The sequence below is a fragment of the Panulirus ornatus genome, chromosome 64 (assembly GCF_036320965.1).
Source record: "Panulirus ornatus isolate Po-2019 chromosome 64, ASM3632096v1, whole genome shotgun sequence".
Taxonomy (NCBI): domain Eukaryota; kingdom Metazoa; phylum Arthropoda; class Malacostraca; order Decapoda; family Palinuridae; genus Panulirus; species Panulirus ornatus.
Window position 1 is genome coordinate 23,890,517 of NC_092287.1, and position 25,450 is coordinate 23,915,966.

The 25,450-nt window shown below is 48.9% G+C and overlaps 1 protein-coding gene across 16 annotated transcripts in view; it reads right to left on the reverse strand.

Annotated features, from left to right (window-relative positions):
- Nucleotides 1-25,450, reverse strand: part of nuf (rab11 family-interacting protein nuf) — a 555,321-nt gene that overhangs the window by 63,732 nt on the left and 466,139 nt on the right. The window lies entirely within an intron of this gene.

Consider the following 25,450-nt stretch of genomic DNA (forward strand, 5'->3'; position numbering starts at 1 on the left):
AGCCCTTCCACGACCATCGCGGTACTGAAACACGTAAATTCTCTACCTCATTCTACTGAAAGAAAAAAACCCTGTCATTACTGTAAATAGTTGTTAGGACAACAGTGGAGCAATGAGCAGGTAATCAGCGATTAGTCTTTGAGTAATGGAAGCCTCGAAGATGACTGTATTCAATTACCAAGACTGCGCCGGCGCAATTGACTACAGCAACGACTGAACTGAACACTGTATTCCGAGGAGTTATGTGTCTAACCCCTCAGTTAAATAAAGTGGTTAGGAGCAAGTCCCATTACCTTCGTGGTTACAACCACCTCCTCACACACACACATTCTTCCAACACACCAAAAACACTTCCTTGTCACGAACATGCAGATGAACTATAACATCTCTCCAGTGTTCATCATCATCATCATCATCTAAGAACACTGTGTAATGTTCTCCGACAGTGTTCATCATCATCATCGTAGAACACTGTGCAATGTTCTGCATGAACGATTTTCCTGAACACCAACAGCAGAAGAACGGGTGCGACCGATGTATCGGGCTGGCTCGCTCATAAAGAGGCCAAAGTCCTACATAGGGGCTGCTATACGTTCTACATAGGCGCTGCTATACGTCCTACATAGGGGCTGCTATACGTCCTACATAGGGGCTGCTATACATCCTACATAGGGGCTGCTATACGTTTCAATATCCTGTGGTTATTAAAGAGTCATTTGATTTCTACTTGCAACGAGCCATCTCAAGGGTCTACGACACCGGAAAGACGACTCGAAGGGTCGTAGGTTCACGTGACTGACCGAACAGCATCCACATCAACCACGGACACTGTTTACCCGGGATCAACAACTAAACGACCACACAGGTACGACCAGGACGTGGAGAGCAACGGCCGCGACGACCCAGGACGCTCCTACGTAGCACAAAGGTACGACCTCACCTCCAGCGACGGTGGACCCAAGCAGATTAACGTACAACGGACGACCCCAAGATATCTGGACGACCCTCGGACGACCATGTCACGTCTAGATTAAGCACACCAAGGCAAAATCAGATCTTTGGTCACTAAACTATCCTATTTAATCCTACTTATTTATAAGTATTTCTAAGTAATCACTGAGCATGGCGGCACGACTCTGAAGTGCTAAGGTACGACCCCTTGAGCACGGAGGCCGACCCATGAGCAAGATGGTACGACCCGTGTGGGTAGTGACGACTGGGAACAATGATCTACACCATTAAGGTCGTGTCAGAGGCCAGGCCATCATACCCAGAGGTCGTACCGCATTCCTCAAAGGGTCGTACCACTATGCTCCAGGATAAGTCACTGCAAACGACCCCACATCACTTATAAAAGCACGTAACCACACTTCTGTCACTTATAAAATCCAATATATTTCATTTTTCAATGCATCTTTTAACGGTCACTTATGCGAATCACATACTTGCACTACTTATGCGTCCCGGCCACTTACAAAAAAAGTACAAGTACGCGCATACACACGCACAACAGGTGTGCTTAGGTAAGAGCAGGGGGGGAGGCAGCGAGATCGGGAGAGCGCACGCGCGCGCACACACACACCGCTCCAACGCGAATGCCATTGCGCCGGGCTGCGAGCGCGCGCGGCGCAAGCCGGAGTTACGGAAGCGGGCGACCCGCTCTGGGGAAACTCCTTAGCCCCGCCCACCACCCCTTCCAGCCACGCCCTTCCCACACACACACACACACACACACACACACACAGCCTTCACTTTCTACAATGCTGAATATGAGGGATGCCTCACCATCTTCGATTCTGCGGAGGGAAATCTATTTTCTCCACTATAAACAGTACGTTTATCTCTCTCTCTCTCTCTCTCTCTCTCTCTCTCTCTCTCTCCTGCCATCTCTCGAATCGATCTCTGTCTCGGATGTCTCTATACACACCTCTATCATAGTCTCTCAGTCCTTAATTTCTCGTTCGAGCACTTAATCACTCAAATAATTGTAAAGAAGCTAATTAGCTATTCATCTAGGCATCTCCCCACCCAACCACATTCCCCCACCTGCAAAGGGAAAGTGTTCGACTCCCCAGTTCCCACGAGACCCCGGCTGGCCGTGGGTTTATGAATCTAGCTGAGGGTTCGAGGCCAACGCCACTATGCTTTCGAACCCAGGTACTCGACTTAACTATAAGGCCAGCCACCCAACCAACCCTTCATTAAGCTTGTGCAGACAAGGACGTACTATATATACATCGCCACAATAGATCCAAACAGACGGAAAGAGAGACACAGACGAATGTAAAACCATGACACACACACACACACACACACACAACACAGACAGCGGATCTATTCTAATATCAACTTTCTCCTTCGACAAATTACTAGAAAAAAAAGATAACTTCATTCGAATATTCATTTCCTCGACTTTCCCTTCCCCCCACTGTGTGTGTGTGTGTGTGTGTGTGTGTGTGTGTGTGTGTCTCCTGTCTACCTTTTGATAACAAAGGTCGAAAGACATTGTCGCCACTAAAGGTTCAGCTGAAAGGGTTCAGCTCGTATTGTTATGTTCAAGGGTCGTCCTGTCGTGCTCAAGGATCGTACCGTCGTGCTCAAGGGTCGTACTGTCGTGCTCAAGGGTCGTACCGTCGTGCTCAAGGATCGTACCGTCGTGCTCAAGGATCGTCCCGTCGTGCTCAAGGGTCGTCCTGTCGTGCTCAAGGATCGTACCGTCGTGCTCAAGGGTCGTACTGTCGTGCTCAAGGGTCGTACCGTCGTTGCTCAAGGATCGTACCGTCGTTGCTCAAGGATCGTACCGTCGTTGCTCAAGGGTCGTCCCGTCTTGCTCAAGGATCGTACCGTCGTGCTCAAGGATCGTACCGTCGTGCTCAAGAGTCGTACCGTCGTTGCTCAGTAGCTTCAGCCGGAACTACCTCCCTGCCCCATCCCACCTACCTCCCTCCTATCCGCAGGGAAGCCAGTCGTCACCACACCAATGCACAAGACACACACACACACACACACACACACACACACACACACACACACACACACACACACACACATCACAAAGCCCCGAGAACTCAAGGTCTCCATCCGTGCGTTCCAAATGGTGAGTGGACCAGGCAAGGGCGGGGGGGGGTCCCTCCCTACCTTACCCACCCCGAAAGCAAAAAAAAAAAAGAAAAAATATTACATAAGAGCACGAGAGAGAGAGAGAGAGAGAGAGAGAGAGAGAGAGAGAGAGAGAGAGAGAGAGAGAGAGAGAGAGAGAGAGAGAGAGAGGATGTTCAGCCAGACCAACACTCCTTGTTCTAATTCTGAGCTTGCACACACACACACACACAGACTCGTCTCCACCACAGAGCCACGTACCACCTTCTACCACACACACACACACACACACACTCCCTCTCTCTCCCAACCACAGTCCTACATCCTATCCTTCCTCTCCTCTCATCTCTAACCCCCTCGCCACCACCATTACCACCAACGTGTGTGTGTGTGTGTGTGTGTGTGTGTGTGTGTACCTTCTCCTCCCACTCTCTCCACCATGAGAACCAGTCTCAACCTGACTCTCTCTCTCTCTCTCTCTCTCTCTCTCTCTCTCCACGTCTCTATACCTCAACGTCAAAACCCTCCTACTACACAACACGCCACCGCCACCAGTCCCCTACCTCTACCCCGCTCCAACACACACACACACACACACACACAAGATAAAGAGGACCAAACCTACTTCCCCATCTATATATTTCATATATATATATATATATATATATATATATATATATATATATATATATATATATATATTATCCCTGGGAATAGGGGAGAAAGAATACTTCCCACGTATTCCCTGCGTGTCGTAGAAGGCGACTAAAAGGGAGGGAGCGGGGGGCTGGAAATCCTCCCCTCTCGTTTTTTTTTAATTTTCCAAAAGAAGGAACAGAGAACGAGGCCAGGTAAGGATATTCCCTCAGAGGCCCAGTCCTCTGTTCTTAACGCTACCTTGCTAATGCGGGAAATGGCGAATAGTTTGAAAGAAAGAAAGAAAAATATATATATATATATATATATGGTAATACATTGCTGGCATTACCTCGGCCTATAATACACTGTAATGTGATTTTTCAGCCTAAGATCTAGGGCGATTCTTCCAGTGGTTCTCTCGCATCTGCTGTCCGAGGGTTTAGTCCATTCGAGGAAGATGAGGTAAAATTGGGTTCGATCGCCAGTTCCCTCACGACTAGATGACTTCCAGGTCTGACGAGGCGTCTATCAGGAATTATGGAGTCTAACTGAGTCTAACTGAGGTCCGGAGGGAGGACTAATTACCGTAATTATATATATAGGCACATAACTGCCTCGGTCCGGCCAGGGATATGTCGTCCAGATGTGTTGGCGACTTACGACGGGCGGTCGGCGAGGACTGAACACAGCTCTCTCTCTCTCTCTCTCTCTCTCTCTCTCTCTCTCTCTCTCTCTCTCTCTCTCTCTCTCTCTCAGCCACAACCTCCCTGGTGTGCTGCGTCCTATGCCCACGACACGCAAGCCTGTTGTGTCCCGTACCCACGACACGCAAGGGTGTTGTACAGTCCCGTCCACACACGTACACATACGCCGCACGGCACAGGCCAGTTGATCAAGAAGAGAAGCACAGCCTCTTGTGATCACCATCTCCATTCATCGAGGGGGTTTCCCAACTCCCTTCTACTGACCAGTCACTATTACGACACAAATTTATTCCCTGCCACACACACACACAACAAACATGACCTACCTCCCTCCCTCTCTGAAGACAACATTGCAACACAATCCTCATGCAACACACACACACACGTGTATAAATTTATATACATACTTTCCAAAAGTGTGGCAACGGGAGAGGCAACACTCGAACTGACACTGGTGAAGCCAATCACTTAATACCAATAACGCAAAGACAATCAGGCCCCCAAGAGGGTGTTTACAGTATAAACACGCTGGCGACTAAACTTGTTTACATAATCGATATGAACCGTATCTCTGCGCCTCCGCTCACAATCACCCATTTGTGAAATACATCATCATGGCACCCGAAATTGAGGATGTGGTTATTGCAGACACATAAATATAAGAAGTATGATAGTAGAAGGCGTTCAAGAGATGGGTGCCCCACGAGTGTAGAACTCCCTCCCCGTACAGTACAAGAGATGGGGCCCCACGAGTGTTGAGCTCCTCCCTCCCCGTACAGTACAAGAGATGGGGGCCCCACGAGTGTACAACTCCCTCCCCGTACAGTACAAGAGATGGTGCCCCACGAGTGTACAACTCCCTCCCCGTACAGTACAAACAGGTAATTACACAATACAACTAATTACCAACTTAAAGGACTAATTACCCAACTCCCTTTCCCATCTCCCTGACGGAAAATGAATCAAGATATCACGACTTTCTTATCTCCCAGAATCCACAAAATCATTTCCATGTTATCTCTCATATCTCCCGGTATCCACAAAATCATTTCCATCCATCCTTTCGTCTGTCTACCCGCCCACCCTCTCAACTATCTACCCGCCCATCGTCTCAACTATCTATCTGCCCATCCTCTCAACCGTCTATCTGCAGACAGAAGATCTGTCTCGCACCAGAGTTACCGTCAAATTCATGCCATGTTTTCCAGTCACCGTCGACAACCTCGCGCGCGCGCGCGCCCCATCACACACACACACAAACATCCGTAATGAACGCCTCTCACCAATCACCACCCAGGGTCAGGTCAATACGTACACGATACACCACATCAAACACCGGGTGAGCGAAATGTCGAAAATGGGAGTGAGGATATGTGGAACAGGGAGGGAAGGGTTGGGGGTCATCGGGCGCCCAGCTGGCCCGGGGTGACCTGACATGACCCGTGTCTGACCGGGGTCAAAGCGAACGCACTCGACTTACCCGGTCAGTCGTCTGGCCAACACCGCATGCGACCGCAGGCACGCACCGTCGCGGCCGCATGCGACCTCATACCACACTATAGTCCCCCATTCCTGTGTAGCAGGTGCCCCGCACTCTCCCCCCCTCCCTTCAGCCCCTCTTATAGCATCACCGCATGCGTCGAGGCGGCTGCGGCTGCGGTTGCGGCAGCGTCGTGAAGCCTACTTTCATCACCACGACAGAAATGTCGTGTCAGTGTCCACGATTAGCTTGGCCCCACGGGGGACTGGCAGTGAGGCTTGGCCCCACGGGGGAACTGGCAGTGAGGCTGGGCCCCCACAGGGAAACTGGCAGTGAGGCTTGGCCCCACAGGGGAACTGGCAGTGAGGCTTGGCGCCCCCACAGGGAAACTGGCAGTGAGGCTTGGCCCCCACAGGGGAACTGGCAGTGAGGCTTGGCCCCACAGGGGAACTGGCAGTGAGGCTTGGCCCCCACAAGGGAACTGGCAGTGAGGCTTGGCCCCCCCGGGGGACTGGTAGTGAGGCTTGGACCCCCCGGGGGACTGGCAGTGAGGCTTGGCCCCCACAAGGGAACTGGCAGTGAGGCTTGGCCCGCACAGGGGAACTGGCAGTGAGGCTTGGCCCCCACAGGGGACTGGTAGTGAGGCTTGGCCCCACGGGGGACTGGCAGTGAGGCTTGCCCCCACAGGGCAACTGGCAGTGAGGCTTGGCCCCCACAGGGAAACTGGCAGTGAGGCTTGGCCCCCACAGGGGAACTGGCAGTGAGGCTTGGCCCCCACAGGGGAACTGGCAGTGAGGCTTGGCCCCCACAGGGAAACTGGCAGTGAGGCTTGGCCCCCACAAGGGAACTGGCAGTGAGGCTTGGCCCCCCACAGGGGAACTGGTAGTGAGGCATGGCCCCCACAGGGAAACTGGCAGTGAGGCTTGGCCCCCACAGGGAAACTGGCAGTGAGGCTTGGCCCCCCACAGGGAAACTGGCAGTGAGGCTTGGCCCCCACAGGGGAACTGGCAGTGAGGCTTGGCCCCCACAGGGAAACTGGCAGTGAGGCTTGGCCCCCCCACAGGGAAACTGGCAGTGAGGCATGGCCCCCACAGGGAAACTGGCAGTGAGGCTTGGCCCCCACAAGGGAACTGGCAGTGAGGCTTGGCCCCCACAAGGGAACTGGCAGTGAGGCTTGGCCCCCCCACAGGGGAACTGGCAGTGAGGCATGGCCCCCACAGGGAAACTGGCAGTGAGGCTTGGCCCCCACAAGGGAACTGGCAGTGAGGCTTGGCCCCCCCACAGGGGAACTGGCAGTGAGGCTTGGCCCCCACAAGGGAACTGGCAGTGAGGCTTGGCCCCCACAAGGGAACTGGCAGTGAGGCTTGGCCCCCCCACAGGGAAACTGGCAGTGAGGCATGGCCCCCACAGGGAAACTGGCAGTGAGGCTTGGCCCCCACAAGGGAACTGGCAGTGAGGCTTGGCCCCCACAGGGAAACTGGCAGTGAGGCTTGGCCCCACGGGGGAACTGGCAGTGAGGCATGGCCCCCCCACAGGGGAACTGGCAGTGACGCATGGCCCCCGGGGGGGACTGGCCAGGTAAGGTCTCTCTCTATCCTGAAGATCCAAAGTTCCACTTCAAATCACCTCCTCGTTTCAAATCACCTCATCTAAATGCCATTCCAATTACCTTCTCGTGGATCCACACATGAAATCACCCCGGCTCAAAGCGTCCTCCTTAAACACCCCTTTCCCCCCACACACACACTCTTGCGCCCCCCCCACACACACGAACCACTCACTCCAGCTCATGGAATCGTTAAATCTATCCTAAATTCCAGCAATGGACGACACCCGGGAGGGAGAGAGAGAGAGAGAGAGAGAGAGAGAGAGAGAGAGAGAGAGAGAGAGAGAGAGAGAGAAGGGGTGGAGGGGGCGTGGGTGGGTGGTTGGTGGTAATTAGTCGATTACCTTTCTCCCCCTCCCCCCCCTTTCTGGAAACACTCAGGTGTTACTAATTGAGGTCGGGCGGGCCTCCCCCCCCCGGCCCCCTCTACCGCGTCCTGGGAAAGAGAAAGAAAGAAAGAAAGAGAAAAATACATCCCTGAATCTACAGATTACGGCGCTAAACCACCCGAGAGAGAGAGAGAGAGAGAAAGAGAGAGAGAGAGAGAGAGAGAGAGAGAGAGAGAGAGAGAGAGAGAGAGAGAGAGAGAGAGAGACGGTGGATGCAAGCAGCAAGCCCTTCGAAACCCGCCCTACATCTACCACAGCTCTCGGCTCGGCAGCAACAATACAAGAGGTTGCAACACACACACACACACACACACACACACACACACACACACACACACACACACTCCACTGGCCTTGGTGGGCGCGTTTGGTCAACCGCAGGAGCAGCCCGTCATCCTGCACCACCAGGATGACGGCCGAACGCTGTGCTACTCTGGAACTGGCGAAAGAAAATGGAACGGTACTGCCGGGCGTAAGATGGAGTAGTACTAGTACTGCCGGGCGTACGAGAGAATGGTGCAGTATCGTAGAAAATGGAGAGCCGGACGCTTTTGGATGCCTTCTAAAACACACACACACACACACACACACACACACACACACACACACACACAAGGGAATCTGACCATCATTCAAGCACTGGCCAGCCCGGGTTCGAATCCCGGAGGCGACAGCCGACCCACAGCCAAACCCCAGCTGTTCATCCTCTCCTCGGGATTGGTCGCTCAATGTACACCTGGCTTCGTCCGGTATGTGCCTACGGGTCTGCAAGTATACATAGCGGGAAAGACATGGTATACATATACACACACAAGGTTAAGAGACGGGGCAACACTGGGTGTAAAACTCTCCCCCCACAACACCCACACACACACACATGGTAACTACACCCACAAAATATATTCTGCCCGTCTGCTGTTGAAAGGGGAGAGACTGTAATGCGAGAGAGAGAGAGAGAGAGAGAGAGAGAGAGAGAGAGAGAGAGAGAGAGAGAGAGAGAGAGAGAGAGAGAGAGAGAGAGAGTCAAGTTTGGAGTGTCACTTAAAAGTGCTACTCGACTGAGAGGAGTATCGCCAAGTGCTGCTTGACTTGAGGGGGGGTAATACAAGGAGCTGCTTGACTGGGCAGTATCACTCAAATGCTACTTGACTGAGCGGTAACAAAAGGTGCTACTTGACTGTGAAGTACTACCCATTGCTACTTGACTGAGCGGTAACACAAGGTGCTACCTGACTGTGAAGTACTACCCATTGCTACTTGACTGAGCAGTACCACCCAGTGCGACTTAACTGAGCAGTGCCACCCAGTGCTACTTGACTGAGCTGTACCACCCAGTGCTACCTGACTGAGCAGTACCACCCACTGCTACTTGACTGAGCAGTACCACCCAGTGCTACTTGACTGAGCAGTACCACCCAGTGCTACTTGACTGAGCAGTACCACCCGGTGCTACTTGACTGAGCGGTAACACAAGGTGCTACTTGACTGAGCAGTGCCACCCAGTGCGACTTGACTGAGCAGTACCATCCAGTGCTACTTGACTGAGCGGTAACACAAGGTGCTACTTGACTGGGCAGTACCACCCAGTGCTACTTGCAAAGGAGAGGAGCGCGGGGTGGCGCCTTGCTACTTGACTGAGGGGAGCAAAGTCAAGGGAGTTCCACGGAGAGGGGGAGTGTTACTTAACTGATCGGCCGGCAGTCAAGACCCAGAACCACCATCAAGGTCGAGTGGGAGGGAGACCCAACACGATTATCGTACCTCCCTCACTGATGACCTGGGAACGAGGAGGGAGAGCCGATGGCAATGGGGGGCGAACTGGCTCAAGAGTCGTCTCAAGGAACATCATACCCGCCCCTCCCTCTCCCTCGCCCTCCCTCTCATCATGTCAAACACACACACACACACACACACACACACACACACACACACACGCTCGCTTACTCACTCTCTCCGGCCTAGAAAAAAAAATAGAGCTTGATTGTAACTCTTTCCCACTCGGGGGCGCCTGGATTACGAGAGATAATGTGGAGTTCCCTGGGGGGAGGATCGAGGGCCCGGGGAGTTCCCTGGGGGAGGATCGAGGGCCCGGCGAGTTCCTGGAGTGACGGGCTCGACAGACAGGCGTTCGTTAATGGCCCGAAGGAGGAAACTCTCACTCCTGGAAGGGTAAGGCGTCTGGTCTCTTGGCAAGGGAGGCGGTGTGTGTGTGTGTGTGTGTGTGTGTGTGTGTGTGTGTGTGTGTGTGTGTGTGTGGGAGGGAGATGGAAGGGTCTCGCCAAAGCTGCTGTGGGTGATGACGTCACGATCAATGACGCTCCTTGCTGCTGGTCCCTCAGCTTGCGCTGTGGTTGGTGCCCTGGGATGCCGTCAGTCCTGACCACTCCTGCAGTCGCCATTCCTCCAGTCCTTGCTCAGAAGGAGGTTACTCCCCCATCCTTCTCTCTCTCTCTCCCTCCAAACCCACGCCAAAACTCAGGGTACCTCCAACCTCCCTAAACCTCCTCCCAGTTTACAAGGATACACACCCCACCTCCACCAGTGGGCTGTTTATGTAACTCCGTGGCCACGAGAACTGGCACGAAACAAGAAACCCATCCTTCGGGGACACCGCCTCTCCACGCCCTGTGTGCGACGCACGCACACGGCCATGGCGGACTTGCCCGCCAAGGTCATCCACCCATTTCCACCCCCCCCCCCACAGCTGGCTCACTCATCTTGCCGTGTGTGCGTCACCCGCTCACACGTCCACCTGTAACGTAGAACCTTCCTACTTTCACCACAGCACCGCGGTGGAGAGTTTCCTGTCCTTAACTGAGGTAGACACGCTGACCTACATGTTCAACTCTCGCCAGGGATCGTATATGGCTGAGGCACACCGGGTATATGTCATTTCCTTGTTTTCAAAAGCCACAGGATTGAGGACGAGCGATGGGGGAGGAGAGAAGAGAGATAGAGGGGAGGGGAGTTTAAAACCCTCCCACATTGGGCTGTCAGTGTCCTCAGTCGGGAGCCAAAGTGAGGAACGGTGAGGTGTGTCTATAGGTTGCTTATACCGTCCAGCAACCAGTCAGTCAGGTCCACGGCTCAGACAAACCTCATTTCGTTTGCAGGACATATCCATGCAATGGCATCTGCCTCTACGTAACATTCATACAGTCAATATCCAATTCCATGCAGCTTCCCCGAGTCACACCACTCGAAAACAAGGTCAGTTCTTTTTCCTATTCAATATTCAGACGTAAAGCAGCAGCGTCTCCCTTCAAATCTACTCAGCTGGCTACTACTACTTCCTCCTCCTCCTCCTCCTCCTCCAGGAGGGGCTACAGCGATACGTATGAGTTCCCACTGATAATGTTCTTGAGCTGCTGCTGCTGCCCTGCTAACGAGGAGAGTGTGTGGCCGCACACACACACGGACGGAAGAGGTGACCACCAACCACATCATGCCCTACACACACACACACACACACACACACACACACACACACACACACACACCACATATTCGCTGTCTGGCCCATAACGTAAATGAAAAAAAAAAAAAACACCTTTTCCTTTACACAATGGAAGGTTTAGAGTGAAGGGCAAGCGAGGGGAAAATGTCAAGAGGTCCGGGAAATATGGTAAGGCCATCTTGAGAAGCGGGCGGTTTGTAAAGACATTTGCGACATTTCTGGTCACCTGCAGGTTGTACGGAGAGACAAATATAAAACCTGTTGCATCTTACGGCTCCGCCTGTCACCCTCCTATGTCCATATGTTACAGCCTGCTTGTTTTGCCCGGCGCTGGCGTCTACCTACACCCCTAGCCAAGCACCCTCCACCCACGTTATCTACCTATCCCCCCTAGCCAAGCACCCTCCACCCATGCTATCTACCAACCCCCCCTAGCCAAGCACCCTCCACCCAGGCTATCTACCTAACCCCCCCCTAGCCAAGCACCCTCCACCCACGCTACCTACCTAAACCCCCACTAGCCAAGCACCCTCCACTCACGCTATCTACCTAACCCCCCTAGCCAAGCATCCTCCACCCACGCTATCTACCTAACCCCCCCCTAACCAAGCACCCTCCACCCAGGCTATGTACCTAACCCCCTAGCCAAGCACCCTCCACCCAGGCTATCTACCTAACCCCCCCTAGCCAAGCATCCTCCACTCACGCTATCTACCTAACCCCCCTAGCCAAGCATCCTCCACCCACGCTATCTACCTAACCCCCCCTAACCAAGCACCCTCCACCCAGGCTATGTACCTAACCCCCTAGCCAAGCACCCTCCACCCAGGCTATCTACCTAACCCCCCTAGCCAAGCACCCTCCACTCATGCTATCTACCAACCCCCCCTAGCCAAGCACCCTCCACTCACCCTATCTACCTAACCCCCTAGCCAAGCACCCTCCACCCACACTACCCACCTAACCCCCTAGCCAAGCACCCTCTACCCAGGCTATGTACCTAACCCCCCTAGCCAAGCACCCTCCACCCATGCTATCTACCAAACCCCCTAACCAAGCACCCTCCACCCAGGCTATCTACCTAAACCCCCCTAGCCAAACACCCTCCACCCAGGCTATCTACCTAAACCTCCCCCTAGCCAAGCACCTCTACCAACGCTATCAGAAACGCATATTTCTCTATGTATACTTAGACAAATACCGATATCACAACTAGGAAAAAAAAATAATCAGACAAATGCATGCAATTGACACAGGGGAGCTCGCGAATACACCGGACACTGGCACTACACCAGGGATATAAACACTAATCATTATAATCATTTCGCTTTCCAGAGTTTCCAGGTCTAACGAGTGTGCCAAGATGAATGGCTTCGAAATCTCATCTTCTCCACCTCCTCCCCGCCACACCTTCCAGGGGGAGGGGGGAGCGGGCACGAACCACTATGTCAACACCCACGTAAATCTTGAACCCCCACCCTTCCCCTCCCCTACCCCCCACTCCCCCAGAATATCACAAAGGGCTGACTGTGGGAGCGGCACATACATGACGGGGTAACTCGAACCCCCCCCTCGCCCTGGGGCGTAAACATGGACTCTGGTCAGGTCAAGACCGTTCTCAAGTCATTACGCCAGCTCCGACCTCCCCCCCGCCGCCTCGCGTTTTCTATGACCTCCGCTACTCCCGCCCCGCGTTTCCTATGACCTCCGCTACCCTTACACTCCCCCGTTTTTTATGATCTCTGTTACTCCTGCCCTCCGTTTTTTTTTTTTTTTTTTTTCTATGACCTCTCCTATCCTCACCGCACGTTTTCTGTGACCTCTGCGACCACTCCCGCCAAACGTTTTCTTATGGTCCGTGCTACTGCGCCCGCCCCCCCCCCCCCCCCCCCACGTTTTCTCTTACATCTACATTCCCCCTCCACCCCACAAAGCCATACGTTTTCTTCGACCTCCGCTGCCAACTCGCGACTCGCTCTATGGCGTGTGTACACCACACGAGGAAGGGAAGTGAGCAACCAGGTCTCGGGCTCTCCCTTGTACTCACGTGACCCTGGCAACCTAAACCTCCCCCCCCCCCCCCAACACTGCCGTAATAACAGTGGTGGTCAACATCATTGTCTCTCTCTCTCTCTCTCTCTCTCTCTCTCTCTATATATATATATATATATATATATATATATATATATATATATATATATACCCCCACCCATCACAGCGCCGAGGTGGGAGTCATTACGGCCCAAACCGCCACATTCAATTGGCGGGAACAACACCCTTAGGTGGAAGGGAAACTCTCTCTCTCTCTCTCTCTCTCTCTCTCTCTCTCTCTCTCTCTCTCTCTCTCTCTCTCTCTCTCTCTCACGGAGCCTTGGCTTAACACTCTCCTATCGTTCACCGCTGGAGGCATGCGACTATTACGGACTGGAAAAACGTCTGTCAAGACGATGTCGCCCAACCTGTGCCATTACGTCGCGAATGAAAAGGAGAAAACTCTCGGAAACGAAGCAGGTTCGTTCACGCCTTCAGAAGCATCGAAGCCCCGGACCAGATCCACTTTGAAGACCCCAAGTGTAAACAAAAACAAAAAAAAAATATAATAGGGGGGAAAGGAATATTATCTTGGCCTGTAGACTCATCACAGAGCCTGGGGGTATGGAAAATCCAGCCAGGGAAATAATCCCGACGTAATGTATTTCACTCCCCCCTTCCCTCCCACAACACGTAGAGCCACAGGGCAGGAAAACAAAGAGGTAAATTTCCTGCGCGGTAAAATAACGCGCAGCGAAAGTTGAATGTGTAAACAATAAGTTTCCGGGTCTTCAGACCCGCATTGCGGACCCCGAACACGACGGTACGGCCCTTTGAGCACGACGGTACGGTCCTTTGAGTACGACGGTACGGCCCCTTAAGCACGACGGTACCAGTCCTTGAGCACGATGGTATGGCCCCTTGAGCACAACGGCACGGCCCTAAAGACTGAGGTAAAAGGCACGCCCCTCGTACCCGAGTCGTACTATCGTGCTCAAGGATCGTACCGTCGTGCTCAAGGGTCGTACTGTCGTGCTCAAGGGTCGTACCGTCGTGCTCAAGGATCGTACCATCGTGCTCAAGGGTCGTACTGTCGTGCTCAAGGATCGTACTGTCGTGCTCAAGGGTCGTACTGTCGTGCTCAAGGGTCGTGGCGTCGCGCTCATGGGGGTTGTAAATAACCACCATCTTTTTACAGTCCAATTTACTGTCGGTTTACATCCCAGACTTTAATGACGTTCAAAAGTCCATTTACAATTTGCAAATTAACGTTCTCCCTTAACGAACATACGGTATGGATGATTTACGCCTTGTGGGTCCTGTTGTCGTAACTATACACAAGTTTCCTATTTCGCAAGTGTTCTCAGAAACACATCATGGAACTAGGGGTCAACCTAAACCACTGATGCAGTAACTACAACTTACGTGAATCATGAATCAGTAGATTAATGACTGATTCAGTACAAGATATACAACATAGAATTCAATTTGGCGGGAAAATTATCTTTTTTTTTCGACTAACGTCTTTTAAATTTTGCCTAATGGTGCAATTAGCCTTACTTCATTACCACTACCACTGGTTCGATGTTAAATGGCATATATCTAATTACGCCACCAGGATCTAGTCCCATTTAAAAGTTGTGCTGGTCTGTTGTTCTTCTTGATTACAACCAAAGCAGGAGAACAACAACATAACATATAGTTCCCATGGCTCGCGCTACACTGTATTGCTGGTGTTTCCTTTGTTTTCCACGCACTTCATGATTTTTCCTTTCATGCGTGTCGTTCGCCTGGGGGTTAATGTCTCTTGCTCAAATGAGTTGGTAGCTGTTTCATCTCTTGTGTTGCGAAGGTGTTAAAAACTCCAAGTTTGTCTATAGGATATGTTGTGTGTTGCGCAAGTCTTGTTTACCTTGTGTGGTGAGGGGTCTCGTGTGTGTGTGTGTGTGTGTGTGTGTGTGTGTGTGTGTGTGTGTGTGTGGTGAGGGGTCTCGTGTGTGTGTGTGTGTGTGTGTGTGTGTGTGTGTGTGTGTGTGTGTGTGTGTACAACACCACGAACGTATATAACCCCAACACGTATAACCCACCTCCAACCCCCTCCTCATGCGATCCCAACCTCACTTTCACGGGTTCTACGACCCCATGCCACACCCCCACAACTGACCACCTCAATTAAGACTAAATCAAAGAGAAAACAGAAACAGCAACTCACCCTGGCAGTCCAAATAATAATAATAATAAAAACAAAAATACTCCCGACAATCGTTAACCACAAAATCTATTCGTCCTCAACAGATGGACAAGAAAGGTCGACCAACCATCCCTCGTAAGCCACACAAACACACACACACATACACACACACACACACACACACAGACACACACACACACTTTCGTTGTACCGTCTACACACTCCTTTCCTCCCGTAAACCCAGCAGAAAAATAATATATATATATATATATATATATATATATATATATATATATATATATATATATATTTTTTTTTTTTTTTTCTTTTTTTATACTTTGTCGCTGTCTCCCGCGTTTGCGAGGTAGCGGTATATATATATATATATATATATATATATATATATATATATATATATATATATATATATATATATAACAACCTTGGACTAAAATCTTTCGAACAGAGGAATATGGAAAAGTAATGATGAAAACGTAGCGTGAAGAGAGAGAGAGAGAGTCGGCCACGACAACCGCTCAGCCTTCTTCAACCGGGTCTGACGAAGGGCAAACAATGCCATGTGTACACGACGGAAGGAAGGGAAGCTGAGGCGGGGTGGTAGCGACCGTCCGTCCCAGCCAGCGAACGTTATCACAGCGACCGTTCGTGTTGGCGTCCGGAGCCGTCAGCTGCGAGAGAGGCTCTCTCGTGCGCCACAGGTAACTTACTAACTGTACGCGGCTGACGCACTGCCACCACCCGCACACACACACACACACACACACACACACACGTGCGTGTGCACATAACGCGATACACACGCTCGAACCTCCACCCCCTCCACCACCGCTCACGCAAGACACCACAGCTCAGCACGCACACGCACCGACGCATATACACGTACACACAGTGCACAACTCCCTCCCCATTCTCTACATATCGGTAATTATAGGCAATAAACCTTTAACAGACATTCACTCTCTTCAACACACCCAAGCTGTAACATGATATAAACATTATCTTCCTCTATATACACCTTATCTCCCTCTATATGAACCTTATCTCCCTCTATATAAACCTTATCTTCCCCTACATAAACCTGATCTTCCTGTATATAAACCTTATCTTCCTCTATTTAAATTTCATCTTCCTGTATATAAACCTGTTATCTTCCTCTATATAAATTTCACCTCCCTGTATATATACCTGATCTTCCTTTATATAAACCCTTATCCTCCCCTGGTAATCTCAGGCCCTAAACCAACGCAGCGTATCCAGTACGCGGGGCATGAACCGCAAACCTCCACCAGCATCTCGAACCCTGAGGGGGGCGTCTTTGGGCGAGACGAGAGAGAGAGAGAGAGAGAGAGAGAGAGAGAGAGAGAGAGAGAGAGAGAGAGAGAGAGAGAGAGAGAGAGGCGACCTTCCTCACCAGTCAGTCACCCTGGCCCGTCCCAGTGGCCCAGGTTCTACGACGGTCCGTTTCTATGACAACAAACTGACCAACAAATCCTTGGCATTCGCGCCCCTCCCCCCGCCATGACTGGATTGCTTGCTTACTTGTCAACGTCTTCCTCAAATACGGCAGAAAACCCAAGTTTGGTAATATACGCATCAATGCGTCTTCCTTTCTAATGTCTTTTCTGTGTTATTACACCGTGTGTGTGCGTGTGTGTGTGTGTGTATGCGTGTGTGTGTGTGTGTGTGTGTGTGTGTGTGTGTGTGTGTGTGTGTGTGTGTGGAACGAAGGATCCACAACGACGCATTCTCTTATCACTACCACGACACGACAGGAAATTATAATGCACAGACGACAAAAAAAACAAAACAAGAAACGATCAATTAAAAAAACAGATATCGGAGAAATGCCAGACCAAAAAATAAATGATGGATATCTAAAAATGGCGCACAGAGAGAGAGAGAGAGAGAGAGAGAGAGAGAGAGAGAGAGAGAGAGAGAGAGAGAGAGAGAGAGAGAGAGAGAATCTTTTTTTTTTGCGCGCGCGTTCCCAACTCGTCCGTGGCCGCTCGAGTTCCCGCCAATATTCATTTTACCCTCCGGGGGCCGGGGGAGGGAGGGAGGGGGGGAGGGAGGGAGGGGGGTGAAATTAACCCTGGGGAGGGAGGGAGTTGAGAATTCCCGCCCAATTTTTTTTTTTTTCATACATACCCGATATGAGAAATGGAGAGAGAGAGAGAGAGAGAGAGAGAGAGAGAGAGAGAGAGAGAGAGAGAGAGAGAGAGAGAGAGAGAGAGAGAGGCACGTCGTAAATATTCGCCCTGGCAGCCTGCGCGTGTCAAAGTTAATTCCCGGTTTTCATTGCGGATGGCGGCGGGTTGGTTGCGTTCGTGAGGCACGAGAGAAATACATACATATATATATATATATATATATATATATATATATATATATATATATATATATATATATATATATATATATTGGAAAGGATCACAACTTTGCGCGTGATCAAGATATTCCTATGAGTCCACGGGGAAACTGAAACACGAAAAGTCCCCAAGTGCACTTTCGTGTAATAATCACATCATCAGGGGAGACACAAAAGAGAAATATAACAGTCAGTTGATATACATCGAAGAGACGAAGCTAGGACGCCATTTGGTAAACATGCGATTGTCCAAAACACACACACACACACACACACATATATATATATATATATATATATATATATATATATATATATATATATATATATATATATCAGCTCCAGTAGAAGACTTAAATATGATTCACAGGTCCTGTTCACCTTACGATCTCTTCCGTTTTAAGTTTTTAGCCCCCCTTAATCTCCCCCCTCATCTTCACAGCCCTCCCTACTGGTTGCATATTGAACGAACGATCGTTAATCTTGCCCAAATGAGGGCCATTTCGGCAGTCACAGTACAGAGTGCTGTTGTACTAACTCGAAAGACGAAAAAAAAAAAAATATCGCTGACGTGAATTTTCTGTGGATTTCGCAACGTTTAAACCCTCCCCTCTTTTTCTTTTTATTATCCAAAAGGAGGAACAGAGAAGGGGCCAGGAGAGGATACTCCCTCAAAGGCTCAGTCCTGTGTTCTTAACGCTACCTCGCTCACACGGGAAATGGCGAATAGTATGAACCTGTACCTAGGAGGGAATTCTTACCCTTCTGAGCACCATCGGTACGACCCTGGAGCATCCACGACCCTTCAAAGAGTCAGGTTGAAGATCCATGCCCTCATACCCAAGGGTGACGTACCGTCGTGCTCGAGGGTCGTACCGTCGTGCTCGAGGATCGTACCGTCGTGCTCGAGGGTTATGTACCGTCGTGCTGAAGGGTTACGTACCGTCCTGCTCGAGGGGTCGTACCGTCGTGCTCGAGGGTTATGTACCGTCGTGCTCGAGGGTTACGTACCGTCGTGCTCGAGGGTTACGTACCGTCGTGCTCGAGGGTTACGTACCGTCGTGCTCGAGGGTCGTACCGTCGCGCCCAAGGGGTTAAAAAATGCAGAAACATATCAATGATTCGTTTCATCCCCACAAGACAACTTCCATATCCAGAGAGAGAGAGAGAGAGAGAGAGAGAGAGAGAGAGAGAGAGAGAGAGAGAGAGAGAGAGAGGCATGGGTTCAGGGAGCTCGGAAAATACTGCTCCAACACTCGACCGCTATCAGGGAAAAACAGTCGCCTTTAAATAAAAAAAAAAAAAAAATAGAAAAAAGCGAGTCTTTTGTACCAAAGTCTCTCTCGCAGACTTCCAAAATTCACCAACGATTTTTTTTTATATATATACACATAAATTACTTTTCATAAAGCTTAGCGGATCTAGACTAAAATTGCTCTTGCATAATCAAACGTGTATATATATATATATATATATATATATATATATATATATATATATATATATATATATATATATATTTTTTTTTTTTTTTTTTTTTTTTTTATACTTTGTCGCTGTCTCCCGCGTCTGCGAGGTAGCGCAAGGAAACAGACGAAAGAAATGGCCCAACCCCCCCCCCCCCATACACATGTACATACACATGTCCACACACGTGTATACCTACCTACACAGCTTTCCATGGTCCACCCCAGACGCCTCACATGCCTTGATTCACTCCACTGACAGCACGTCAACCCCTGTATACCACATCGCTCCAATTCACTCTATTCCTTGCCCTCCTTACACCCTCCTGCATGTTCAGGCCCCGATCACACAAAATCTTTTTCACTCCATCTTTCCACCTCCAATTTGGTCTCCCTCTTCTCCTCGTTCCCTCCACCTCCGACACATATATCCTCTTGGTCAATCTTTCCTCACTCATTCTCTCCATGTGCCCAAACCATTTCAAAACACCCTCTTCTGCTCTCTCAACCACGCTCTTTTTATTTCCACACATCTCTCTTACCCTTACGTTACTTACTCGATCAAACCACCTCACACCACACATTGTCCTCAAACATCTCATTTCCAGCACATCCATCCTCCTGCGCACAACTCTATCCATAGCCCACGCCTCGCAACCATACAACATTGTTGGAACCACTATTCCTTCAAACATACCCATTTTTGCTTTCCGAGATAATGTTCTCGACTTCCACACATTTTTCAAGGCTCCCAAAATTTTCGCCCCCTCCCCCACCCTATGATCCACTTCCGCTTCCATGGTTCCATCCGCTGACAGATCCACTCCCAGATATATATATATATATATATATATATATATATATATATATATATATATATATATATATACACACACACACACACGACTGTGTGTTGCAAGAGGTTACAGTGTTGCGCGTGATCTAGTATATGTATATAATCATATATATATATATATATATATATATATATATATATATATATATATATATATATATATATATATATATATATATCACACTAGTCCCGTGATGATGATAATAAAGGTGAAATCGCACTTCACAAGAAATTCAGACAACCTCTTGTATTGACACCTTAAGGTACACAACACACAACAGGTCTGGTGGAGGCAATCCTCCTCATCAGGTGTAAACAATTCTTAAAAGGCTTCCAATCCCAAACGCCAGCACAAAGGCTCGCTGCAAAGCCTCTTTACGCCAGGCAGCGGACGAGTCTACTCTTGGCATGGCTGTAATGCGATACACACACACACACAAGCCTTCGGTGTTCGTGTTGGGGATTCGAAGCTTTTAAGAGTTGTTTACACCTGATGAGGCGGGTCGGTCTCCACCAGGCATGTTGTGTGTTGTGTACCGTAAAGCGTTAATACAGGAGGTAAGCCGTGCTCCTTCTTAAGTGCAATTTCACCTTTATATACATATATCAACAGACTATAATATTTCTCTCTTGTATCTCCCCTTGATGATGTGATTATTACACGAAAGTGCACTTGGGAACTGGTCGTGATTCATTTCCCCCGTGGACATTCATAGGAATATATATATATATATATATATATATATATATATATATATATATATATATATATATATATATATTTTTTTTTTTTTTTTTTTTTATACTATTCACCGTTTCCCGCGATAGCGAGGTAGCGTTAAGAACAGAGGATTGGGCCTTTTTTGGAATATCCTCACCTGGCCCCCTCTGTTCCTTCTTTTGGAAAATTAAAAAACAAAAAAAAAAAAAAAAAAAAGAGAGGGGAGGATTTCCAGCCCCCCGCTCCCTCCCCTTTTAGTCGCCTTCTACGACACGCAGGGAATACGTGGGAAGTATTCTTAATCCCCTATCCCCAGGGATAATATATATATATATATATATATATATATATATATATATATATATATATATATATATATACACACACAAATGCAGAAGGGTTGAAGGCCAAGGAAAACCAACTTGATGGAAGATATAAAAGGCTTTAAAAATAAGTCTTCAAGACGAGAAATACCAACTAAAGACACAATAAAAGGCTTTTTAAGTCAAGGGAAACCATTATGAGATAAGGAAAAAGAACATTAAAGAAAGACATTTAACAGAAGATAAGAGGCATCACTGAAAACAAAGGCAAACGCAGCATAACGAAAAATAAAAGGCTTCAAGAAGACTTTATGCCTTTATCCAAGGGGAAAGTGAAGGCCATTTTTCTTGGCCATTTTCTAAGACAAAGTAGCGCACGGACACGAGAGGCACAAGCAGCCTTAAATCACCAGCCAACTCCACCATGGTCTGTGCTCTGGGCTTCCCATTACCCGGCCCAGGCGAGAGAGAGAAAGAGAGAGAGAGAGAGAGAGACGAGGGGATGGATCCTCGGGGGTGGGTTCGAACCCCGGTGTCTGAGACGCCGGGCCTCGAGAGGTGGGAGGGACGATGCAGACGACCGGAGGTGGGGGGTGTGGGGGATATGTGACCTACCTCTCTCTCTCTCTCTCTCTCTCTCTCTCTCTCTCTCTCTCTCTCTCTCTCTCTCTCTCTCTCTCGCCAGCTCCACCTCTCGAATGGACCTTGGGCTCTGTCTGGTCTGCGTATCTATGTATCGCTATGCATCTCTCTCTCTCTCTCTCTCTCTCTCTCTCTCTCTCTCTCTCTCTCTCTCTCTCTCTCTCTCTCTCTCTCTCTCTCCCTCTCTCTCTAAATACGTCAGTCGTACGACAATGAACATAACTAAGTAAACAATAACAATACCTGAGCCAACACCAGATCAGTTCTCTATGAATAATTAATAATAATAATAATAATAATAATAATAATAATAATAATTATAATAATAATAATAATAATAATAAACACAGACTCTTCAATACACAACTACATGGATGAATATTCTTATATAAGGAAATAGGAGAACCGGGAGTGGAGGCCATTACTAGAGGCTCCGGCCGTTATGTTAGAGAGAACGGCCGCCGCCGACACTCAAAGAAAATGGGAAATGCCAACAACGTCAGCGATAACTCGGGTATATTGCAGCACCTACACTAAAATCTAATGAGGCTCCGAGGGGAAGGAAAACCTACATGGCTTACGGGAAATAAATCAATATATATATATATATATATATATATATATATATATATATATATATATATATATATATATATATATATATAAAGAGACGATAGTTCAAGATAGATTAAGAGAGGAATTTCTATACTAGGGGAAAAAATCGTAGTGGTACTGGGTGGTCGTACTGGGGTACTGATGGAGCATCGCGACTATATTTCTACATCTCAACAAATGACAAACACACAATAAACCCATCCCCACAACCAAAATAATAATAATAATAACAATAATAATCATAATAATAATAATAATAACAATAATAATAATAATAACAATAATTGGATCAACTCGCCTCCTAATTCCAGCAAGACTATTGATGACGGCCACACGAAGCTGTGAACTACAGACAGCTACCGGAGTCACAAAGCCTTAACATGTATAGCGGAAGAGCCAACTGTGCTCTCTCATGACCTACACGGCTGGGTAAAAACCAGGAATTAATTGCCTCGTCGAAATCACCCGCTATTCATTTACCTGTTATGAACACGTGCGGAGGGATCTTCTGCCCATTACATATACTGAATTTCGAGTGATGTGTATTCTATACACTTCGCCTGGCTTGCTATAGATCGTACCCTATACGCACCTTTCACAGTTCCAGTCTGAAAATGAGGCCGCTGTTATGGAAATCTAAATTGGTACGAGTCATCCTCTGTTCCAGAAACCCTAATTGGAATGGAAATTTCCTAACACTCAATCTGGAATGGTGCCTATTACTACGAAGACCTAGCCTAACGCGACCGTCTGGAACAGCTTTCCTGGAATGGTTGTCCCCTGCAATCACCTCGTGCTGGAATGACAACTCTTCCAGCACCTCGGCCTGGAATAGGCTCTCCTCTTCCAGCACCGCTGCTTAAGAGAAGCTTTCCTCTTCCAGCATCTCAAGTCTTGAATGGCTCCTCTTCCAGCACCACGGCCTGGAATGGCTTTTCTCTTCCAGCGATCAACTTCCAAAGGATTCCCTCTTCCAGCACTTCAACCTCCATTGGCTCACGTCTTCCAGCACTTCAACCTCCATTGGCTCCGCTCTTCCAGCTCTTTAACTTCCGATGGATAACCCCATTCCAGAGCTTCCATATCAAACGGCTTGCCTCTTCCAGCACCTCAAACCCCAGGGGCTCCACAAGAATGTTCTCCAAAAACCAGTTCTTCCCCATACCTATCACCATCACTCTACATACTAATTCCATTCAACATGAAGAGCAAGGAGTAGACCTGGAACCTTCAAACTACTTTTCCAAAACAAGAGGAAGAACTAGACCTTTTTTGCTTCTCTATAAGTCCCATAAACACTGGAAGATCCACAAGAACTATTTCTTTTCAATAAGATTACATAAAACTGAAGGAAAAATACTATTTTTTTCCTTTTTTTATTGATAATCAAAAATCATTAAGGCATTCTGTTATACAGGTTTAAGATATACCATCAAAAGACAGAGTTGGTGGTTAGTTCAAGCAGTAACAAATGCAAATATTCTTCCTTGTTCTTCAAGTACATTTACTTCCGCTGATAACGCTTAAGCAAAAGTATCTGGCACACAATTCTAACTTGTCCTAATTCCAGAAGAGTGTGTTCGGAGTGCGGCACTGGCTTGGGTTTCACCAACCCCTTTCCCGTCCTTCGACCTCCTCGCGCGCACTGGAATCTCATTTCCAGTGTGGCTGTCGCAATACTGGCGCTGGGTATTGCTTGGCCAATACTTTACCACTACAGCCACCCGGAAGACAACCTCATAACCCCACACGACACACACACGTGATGATCTCCTTGACCAGGGTAAGACACGGGATCCAGCGGAGGAGGATTAAACCCTTTGAGTAAGGAGACCTTATCCCTTTGAGAACGATGACTTACGACCCTAAGACAATGACGCATCAGCCCCCCGAGTGCGACGACTCAACTCCTTCGGTACGATAATTTGACTCAGTACGATGACTTAAGTCGTGGCTCTAAAGCTATCTTCTTACTCGAGGGGTTAACTCGCCTATGCAAAAGGGGTTCAGTCGTTCGGCTCCAAGTCGTACTCGAGGGGGTTTATCTCATCGTCCTTCAAGAGCTAATTTCATGGTCGCTGAGAGGGTTAAGGAAGATGAGTCAGTGAGGTGGGAGCGGAGGTTTGAATGATACACGACCCTTGCGATCCTACACGTCCCCGAGAAGGTTCGTACTTAATACACTACAGTTGTTAGTGTGTCTTGTCGCACCTGTCCTTGGTCCATAAACGTCAGAGTCGACCATATTATGCATCACTGCCTCAATGAACCTCTCCAGACTGGTCACACATCACGGAATCGGTCCATGATGTCGACCACTGAACGGCTTTTGGGGTATCTCATAAAAGGGTGATGTCTGCGAGGTCCGTGGTCGTGTTAGAATTCGAAGCGCTGGTGAGCCACGAGTCCTGGTCTGAGGGGAATTTTCTTCTTTTCAAAGGGATGAGATCCTCCTCCTGTTGATCAGTTCCTCCACATTATCTGGCAGGCTATGTAACATTAACGACTGTCATATATATCACAACGACATGTCTATAATTCACCCACATACAGGGGAAGGGAAGGCTTCCACTTCCTCCTCTCCGTTCTCCACTTCATCTTCCCGAATGATCATTTCTTTCAACTCAGAAGGGGGCAATGGTTCTTGGTCTCCCTACGGAATGTGTTCCTTCCATCACTTACTTCGGGGAATCCATCTCATTGAACCCACCCGATCCAATTCTCCTCCTCAATGCTTTGCCTCCATCATTCTTTCTTCCAAGTTCACTAACGGCTTCCACATCCCTTTTTCTTCCCTGGCCTCCCCTCCCACCTCAGCTTCCATGTCTCACACCACATCTCA